General features: G+C 54.9%; 1 long non-coding RNA gene across 1 annotated transcript; it reads left to right on the forward strand.

Moving 5' to 3' along the window:
- Positions 1–1,631: 1,631 nt before the first annotated feature.
- Positions 1,632–4,032, forward strand: LOC125115054 (uncharacterized). Its single transcript, XR_007131972.1, has 2 exons — positions 1,632–2,172; positions 3,598–4,032. It is a non-coding gene; the product is annotated as an uncharacterized LOC125115054 (long non-coding RNA).
- Positions 4,033–8,262: the final 4,230 nt, after the last annotated feature.

Below are 8,262 nucleotides of genomic sequence, written 5' to 3' on the forward strand. Positions count from 1 at the left end.
CTGCCGGCCACAGCCACAGCCACAGCCACGCCAGATTCAAGCCGCGTCTGTGACCTACACCACAGCTCACGGCCACACCGGATCCTTAACTCACGGAGCCATGCCAGGGATCGAACCCACAACCTCCTGGTTCCTCGTTGTATTGGCTTCCGCTGCGCCACAACGGGAAACGACTTTTGAAGTAAAAATTCTTGCTGAAAGAGAAGGCAGCGTGGTGGCTTGCTGGTGTGAGTGGGTGGCCTCTCTCCTCCGGTCCCGGGCTGGCAGCCGAGAGGCACCTGCCCCAGCCCAGTCTTTGCTGCCCTTCCTCTGTGCAGCAAGATGTGCTCCAGGTCTCTGACCTGTCAGACCCGCAAATTAACGGGACAATTTGGAGAAAGAGGATCCTGGCCTGCACCTCTGAGCCTTAAAAATATGGTAATGCAATTAGCAGCTTCGGCAGCCTAATGAAGCCTCTCTGAAATGCTGATAAAATACCACTAAAGGAAGATGCTTAAGAGCCTCTTCAAACTTTCCAAAGTGTGAAGTGCATCCTTATGGAGAAAACGGCAATCTAGTCTCCTTTCTCCAAGGTTCAAGATTAATTAGGGGCTTATTTAGTGCATGAATGAGGAAACAAATGAACTCTTGGATCGCAAAGCATTGAAACCAATTTTGTAATCATGTTTTTTCTTTTACAATTACAGTCCTATCATAAAAGTCTTCATTAGACGTTGTCACCCGCGTGTATTGTGTTAGGGAAGTGTTACCACCCTGGGCTTTTGACAAGACTGCCTTTCCTTCTCATTAAAGTGGGCTCTTATTCACAAAAGCCTTTTCTTTCTTCCTCAAGGCCAAGTGCGTGGGAAGACTAGTCGGGCTCCGGGGCCGAGATGCAGCTCCCTGCTTGACCTCCTCCACCTGTGTTCACCTGCCTTTTCTGTAGACGTGGCCTCTTCCCAAATAGGACAGACCGATGAGATGCTGGGTGAATATATCTGGCTCCCTGGCTGGTTGATTCAGCCATCTGTGATGACAAGACTGGCCTGGGGAGAGACATGGGAACAGCCTGGCTCTTTCTCTCCCATTGGGAGAGACAACATTTGGGTAAAAACCAGTCTGAACAGCTACTCTGCACTCACCAACCAGTCCTTTCCTCTCCTTTGGCAGGTGGTTTTGGGGCGGCTGCTGGGTTAGCACTGCTGGGTGCCGACAGCAATTTGGCAGAGAGCCAGACCTATATTCTCCTGCTCTTGGGGCTTATAGACTAGCGTTGTTGGCCTTGATCTTTTCAAGTTCCTTGGTCATTTCGGAACCTGGTCTCCCTATGCTGAGATGCCGTCAAAGCCTATTGAATGGATGTGTTTATACAGCCGAGCTGCATCACACGTCCACAAGCATCTGACGCCAAGCTGGTTTCTGGCGAATCTTTTACGTGCCCGTGCCAATCTTCCTGCATCTGTGAGTTGGAAACATGGCTCTCCTGTGACTGCTGTGTCACACGAGGGGCGGGGTAGATTCTCGGGGACAGGATCCCCTCCCCCAGGTGTCCGTGCCCTGTGTGGTCCCCTTGAGCGTGGGTGGGACCTCTGACTGATGGGATGCACGTGATCATGTTACGTAAGGTGTTTGTGGTCTGTGTCCATGGCATGAGGAAGTCCCCGGGCCAGCAATCAAACCTGCACCGTGACCGTGACCGTGACCGGACCGCAGCAGTGACGGTGCCAGATCATTAGCCCACTGAGCCACCAGAGAACCTCCACATTATGTAAGTTTGCGTTGCCCCCGAGCAAGGGCCCTCCCTCTCTTTGGCTTGGACAAAGCAAGTGGCCAGGCTGCGAGTGGCCTTTGGAGGGGATCGAGCCTGGAGGAGGTGAGCGCAGCCTCCAGCTGACAGCCAGCAAGAAAGCACGCCCTTCGGTCCAACAGCCTGCAAAGCCCTGAATTCTGCCAACAACAACCTGAACTTGGAAGTGATCCTTTTCCAGTCCAGCTTCAGATGAGACTGCTGCCCTGACCCGAGTGGTAGCTTTCAGAGATCCCGAGCTGGAGGACCCAGCCCATCTTTGCCAGGACTTCGGACCCACAGAAACTGGGAGATAATAAGCGAGGCTTGTTTTAATCTCCTATGTTTTGGTGTAACTCGTTATGCGGCCACAGGAAACTAAGAAGCTCGTTCATTTTAAAGAACAGGTAAGAGGCTACCTTAGTCAGTCAGGTTTGGGGTGAGACCGAATCTGCCATGTGCTGAGCGCCTTTGTGTAACTGATGGCTGTTCCAGGGGCTGAACAGCAAGGAGGGCTCCAGAAAATAGTGATTAAGAGTGCGGGCCCAGGAGTTCCCATCGCGACTCAGTGGAAATGAATCCGATCAGCATCCACAAGGACGCAGGTTCAATCCCTGGCCTCGCTTAGTAGGTTTTAAGGATCTGGTGTTTCCATGAGCTGTGGTGTAGGTCACAGACGCAGCTCGGATCCCACATTGCAATGGCTCTCTGGTGTAGGCTGGTGGCTACAGCTTGGATTCGACCCCTAGCCTGGGAAGCTCTATACGCCGCAGGTGCAGCCCTAAAAAGACAAAAACCAAAAAAACAAATGGGGAAACAGAGAAGTCCAGAGAGGTTAAGGAATAAGTCCAAGGTCGCACAGGATGTGTCCTGTCCTGGGATCCTGGGCAGACCAGACTTCTGGTTTTGTATGTTCTGCATCTATAGATGTAATCGTGGCCTCTGGGTCAGCCCTCGTACCCGTGTCTGTGTTAATTAGCTCTGAGAAGCTCTCTTAGGTCTGTGGCAGCCCGGGTGGCCCAGAGGGGCTGGCTAATGTTCGGTGGAGGGGTCAGTGCTTTCTCAGTGCGGAGGGCGCCGGACCGGGATCTGGTCATTTCGATGAATTACCCCCTTCTTGCCCCGGGGCTGGGTTGTGTCCTTGCTCCTGTTTACCTTGGATGATGAGCCTCAGCTTAAGTAATGGAAAATGTTATTTTTAAATTTTTATTATTTTGCTTTTTAGGGCCACACCTGCAGCACACGGAAGTTCCCAGGCTAGGGGTCCAATCAGAGCTGCAGCTGCCAGCCTGTACCACAGCCGCAGGAACGCCAGGTCCAGGCTGCTTCCGCAACTTAGGCTGTAGCAATGCTGGATTCTTAACCCACTGAGCAAGGCCAGGGATCGAGTCTGCATCGTCATGGATACTAGTCGGTTCATAACTCGCTGAACCACAGTGGGAACTCCAGGAGCATTCTGTGTTGGAAGCTGATTTCCCCAGGCACAGAAGGAGTGAGGGCTCCGTCTGAGCAGCTCTGAGTGTCGTTTCGAGGTGCAGTTCTGGATGCACAGAGGTTCTCCCCCACCTGACTCTTCTCTGGCGCAGGAAAGAGCCCCCAGGCGGCTCCAAACTTGGCATCTCAGGGGAGAAATCACCGTCCATACCGCATTTACACTCAACAACCACCCCCTGAGCAAAAGAGAGGCAGGGTGGCGTTTGCATTCCAGAGTCACTGCACCTTAAGGCTAGGGCATTCCTGGGGCCTTGGGGGTGCTCATCTTTGGACCCTGTCCTGGAGCCGGAAGGGGTGGCTGTCCTCTTCACAGCCATGCTCACTCGCTCCATCACCAGAGCCTGCTGTCCTGGATGCACACGGAGCTGGAAGGAGACGACGGCCTTCAGAACACTGGGAGGGCTGCTGCAACTCAGCTACCAGATGATGACTGGAGATGCAGAAAGAGCAGCCTCGGATTTGCATCCACTTTGCATTCATTTGCATAGGACTGCGTTCAGCCGAGCCCCCACCCCTCGTTCATCCTTCTTCGGGGGTGGGGGAGGGGGGCTCCTCCAGGTCCTCTCCTTTGGAGAAGAGGAGGGGGGTGCAGCCTGAGGAGGACACAGCCCCTGCCCAGGGCTGCGGGGGCAGGGGGTGGAGGCGGGATTGTCTCTCTTGAGGTCTGGAAAAACTGCCGATGGGCAGGAGAGTTCGCCTTCATTTTCCTGAGGGTCATTTTCTCTCTTACGCCATGAGCTTGCTGCGCTAATAAATTGGCCCTTGTGGTTTAATCTCTGTTTGGGTCACTCGGTTTTCCGGCACTGCCAGTAGCACAGGGGTCCCGGGTGCTTAGAAAGGTGGGAATATTTTGTTCTGAGTTTGAAGGAACTACAGAAATTCTGTCATCGCAATCACTCAAGTGACCACAGGCTCAGCGGGCCCCTTGCTGTGCCGGACTGCTGACCCCCTTCCCCATAGCAGGCCAGGGGGCTTCGGTGGGTCCCCCAGGACTTACCTGGGGCCTTCTGATGAAAGAAATTCATCCTACAGGACCTGAAGCCTTTACCCTTTGCAGGTTTAGAAAGCGGAGGAATCGGATTGGGACAGAGCTTTATGTAGGCTTGGTTTGACTGTGCCCACTCCAGGCCCCCCACACCCTGATGGTGAATTCTAGAAGGTAGAAAGCCATGACCTCCCCTTTGCAAGTGTGCAGTAGTTGAGCTCATTGCAGGGGGCTTCTAAGCCCCGCAGATAGCAAGAGAGCTTGGTGGGTGGTCCTGTGTCAAGGGCTTGACAAGATCAAACTCCGGCTCTGACACTTGTTGCTGTGTGACCCTGGGCGAGTCCTGAACCTCTCTGAGCCTTACTTCCTGCTGCCTCTTAACCACGACACCATCTTGAAATGGACAATCATCCGTGGTCCTGGAAATGGACAAATGATCCAGGGATCAGTGGCATCTGCCCTTGGTGAAGGGCTGACACCTCCCTCTCCCCCTTCGTGACACCCTCTGCGTTTTAATCGGTTCAATATTCACAGGAAAACTCAACCCTCATCCCTGGGCATCTGGCGGAGGTGGGTCCTGGGATCTGACCTCAGCCAGTGCCTGTCATTTACCCTTGCTCTGCCAAGGGGAGGCCAGCCTGGGGCCTCAGCCACGCCAGGCACACTGTCCTCCCTCAGAAGAACCAGGGGAGCTGTGTTTGCCGCTAGGTCCTGACAGCTTCAAAGGAATCCACAGCTCCCACCCCCTCCCCACACTCGGCAAAAGGGGAAGGGGCTGTGGTGGGGAGAGACTGAGAGCCGAGGAACCCTAAGCAATAAAGGACTTTAAAATAGATTTACTTTAATTATATACTTTGGTAATTTGCTGTAGTTTCCCATCCCATTATTAAATTACAACAGTAACTCATCTAATGGATTTTCACTGAGAAAACATTCATTTTATTTTATTATGTTTTTATGCTATCGTCTATAATGAAGGCAACAAAGTCTGCCCCTGTACTCAGGAAGGACCAGAGGGTGGAGGTGGGGGTGGAGGTCCCAGGAGCAGGGTCGGGGGGCACCATGCTCATTTTGTGCACTAATTTCTGGGGCAGCCAGGGGTGGCAGGGGGAGGGGCATTTTGGAGAGAGAGGGGCTGCAGTGGGATCTCAGGGGTGGAAGGGGAGAAGGCGGGCTGCCAGTGAGCCCCCTTCTCCTGAGCGGACGAGATGGATAAAATAAGGGTCACACCTTCTCTCTGGGTCAGAGTAGGCTGGGGATGCGGGGAGGAGGCCTGGACCATCTCTCTCTGCCCTCTGATTGGCTGTCCCTTGGAGGGGAGGCGGGAGGATGAAGGTGTGAGAGGCCATGGACGTCCCAGAGCCATTCTCATTTTCTTTGCCGTGCAAGGAGTGTCCCCAGGGAAATTCAGTGACCCCTGGCACTGCTTCACCACCTCCCTCAGGTCCATTCCCAGTCAGTGCTCTGATGGGGCTGGAGCGGCCGAATTTGGCATGAACGCCTCTCTGGCTGGAGTGGTGGAGAGTCTGGAAGGTTCTGGGCTTGGTGGAAGTGTCTTTGCTTCTTGGTCTCTCTCTTTCCCAAATACCCTGAGCTGGTGTCCTTGTCCCCCCTGGACCTCAAATGTCACTCTGTCTGGGCTTCAAACACAGAGTGAGACTGAGATATCATATGGATGTGGCCCAAACCCTGTGTGGCGGGGATTGGCGTTAAGTCACAGGTGGTACCAATAGTAGTCAAAATAATAATGATCAAAACATGTTTGTAGCATTTATCACTTGCTTGGCCTTTTTTTTTTTTTTGTCTTTTTGCCATTTCTTGGGCCGCTCTCGTGGCATATGGAGGTTCCCAGGCTAGGGGTTGAATCGGAGCTGTAGCTGCCAGCCTACGCCAGAGCCACAGTAACGCAGGATCTGAGCCACATCTGCGACCTGTGCAACAGCTCACAGCAACGCTGGATCGTTAAGCCACTGAGCAAGGGCAGGGATTGAACCCGCAACCTCATGGTTCCTAGTCGGATTTGTCAACCACTGCGCCACGACGGGAACTCCCTTGCTTGGCCTTTTATTTTATTTTATTTTTTGTCTTTTTGCTATTTCTTTGGGCCGCTCCTGCAGCATATGGAGGTTCCCAGGCTCGGGGTCGAATCGGAGCTGTAGCCACTGGCCTACGCCAGAGCCACAGCAACACGGGATCCGAGCCGCGTCTGCAACCTACACCACAGCTCACGGCAACGCCGGATCGTTAACCCACTGAGCAAGGGCAGGGACCGAACCCGCAACCTCATGGGAACTCCCGCCACGACGGGAACTCCTGCTTGGCCTTTTAAAAGCACTTTACAAGAAATTTTTTTTTTTCCTTTTTTTCGGTCATGTCTATGGCATGTGGAAGTTCCCAGGCCAGGGATCCAACCCGCTCCACAGCAGTGACCTGAGCCGCTGCCGTGACCACACCAGATCCTTAATGGCGAGGCCACCAGGGAACTCCCATAAGTATACTGTTCTTAAAGGTATAACAGCAATCTTAGGAGGTAGCTATTGATAATTACCATTCCTCATTTCCATGTAAGAAAACCGAGGCTTAGGTCCGTTGATGAGACAGAGAAGTGTGAAGTGCCTGATGACGACCTTGACCCGGAAGCTCTTGCTGGCTGGTTCTCAAAGCCAACGAAGTCACGGGGACAGGCCCTGGGGGCCTGGAGTCTCGGAGGGCTGGGCGGTGGCGGCTGGAAAGAGAGCTTTGCAGGGAGTGTCTCAGCGGGTTATGCTGCGGGAAGTCTGCCTGGCCTCCCCCTCCGCCTCCCCCGGGATGGGCTGCAGCCACTGCGGCGGCTCCAGGGTGCCTCCCGAGGCCTCTTACAGTCTCACCTGCTCCTCCTCTCTTCTTTGTCTCTGGGTCTAAGCGGCCCAGTGATGCTGCTCTCCAGGTCAGGCCTCTGGTGACCTGCCTGGCTCCGTCCCCTCGGGGATGGGGATGTAGCCCAGACTTGGGCCTGCCAGGCGGGCGGATGCTCGGAGCCTGGCTCGCAGGGCCCACCTGCCTTCTCCTCCTTGTTCCCCACCTGCCCAGCCCACGCACGCCCTTCCTGCAGTGGTCCCAAGGGGTGTCACACCTGCAGCTCACACCAGCTGTCACACAAAGGGCTTTGTTCTGTCCTGCTCTGCGTTTCCCGGGTCCTCCGACCCTCTGTGGCCCCTCTGCCTCACCCCAGCTCTTTCCCAGGCTTCTACCTGGCCTTGATCTCAGGCTCCAAGCTGATCAGCTCGCTACTTCACGCCATCCCTTTTGGTTCTATTCAGCTCCCCAAACTCTCAGACGCATGCCTGCCTCACCCCAGCCACGAAGGCAGAGCTGCATGCCCAAAGCCCACCCCGTGCCCAGGTCACATGCCATGGTCTTGTCCGGGGGCGGGTTCCCCCCCCTCCCCCGGCCCCAGCTCAGGCCTCCCCCCGCCTCCAGCCCTGAGACTTGCCACCCCCTTCCTGACGTTGGATGGGAGGAGATGAGCGGAGGAAAGGTAGGCTCACCTGCTTCTTGTCGTGGAACAGTTCATCCCCCAGGGACTGGCATGTGGAAGCCATCGTCTCCTGGGCTTGGCGTGTTGGAAAAGCAGAGGACCAAATGCCTCCTTCTCCGCACACAAAGACCACCAGGCGGGCTGAGTGACACACGGTCCATCTTATTAAATGGATCCCTGGCAGCTCCCTGTAATAAACCAATGAACAAGTGCCGTTCACCCGCTGCTGCGAGCTGGGTACTGGGTTCGTGCGCCACCAGAGGCAGGTGGGAAGCAGGTGGAAGATCGCTTGGGAGCCTAGTGCAATTAATGGATAAACGCAAGCCCCTTAAGGCAAATTAATTGGTCTCCAGTCTGGAGCGTCTCAGCCAGGGATCTAGACGGAGAGGAAGCGGAGCAGGTGAGCTCTGCGTCTCTTGAATGCCCCCCCCGCCAGGGCCCAGGTACTGTCACCTGGTGGCCCAGGGGTCCCAGTGGGCCATCCTCCTGGTGTGGGGAGTG

The sequence above is a fragment of the Phacochoerus africanus genome, chromosome 14 (genome assembly GCF_016906955.1).
Source record: "Phacochoerus africanus isolate WHEZ1 chromosome 14, ROS_Pafr_v1, whole genome shotgun sequence".
NCBI lineage: Eukaryota > Metazoa > Chordata > Mammalia > Artiodactyla > Suidae > Phacochoerus > Phacochoerus africanus.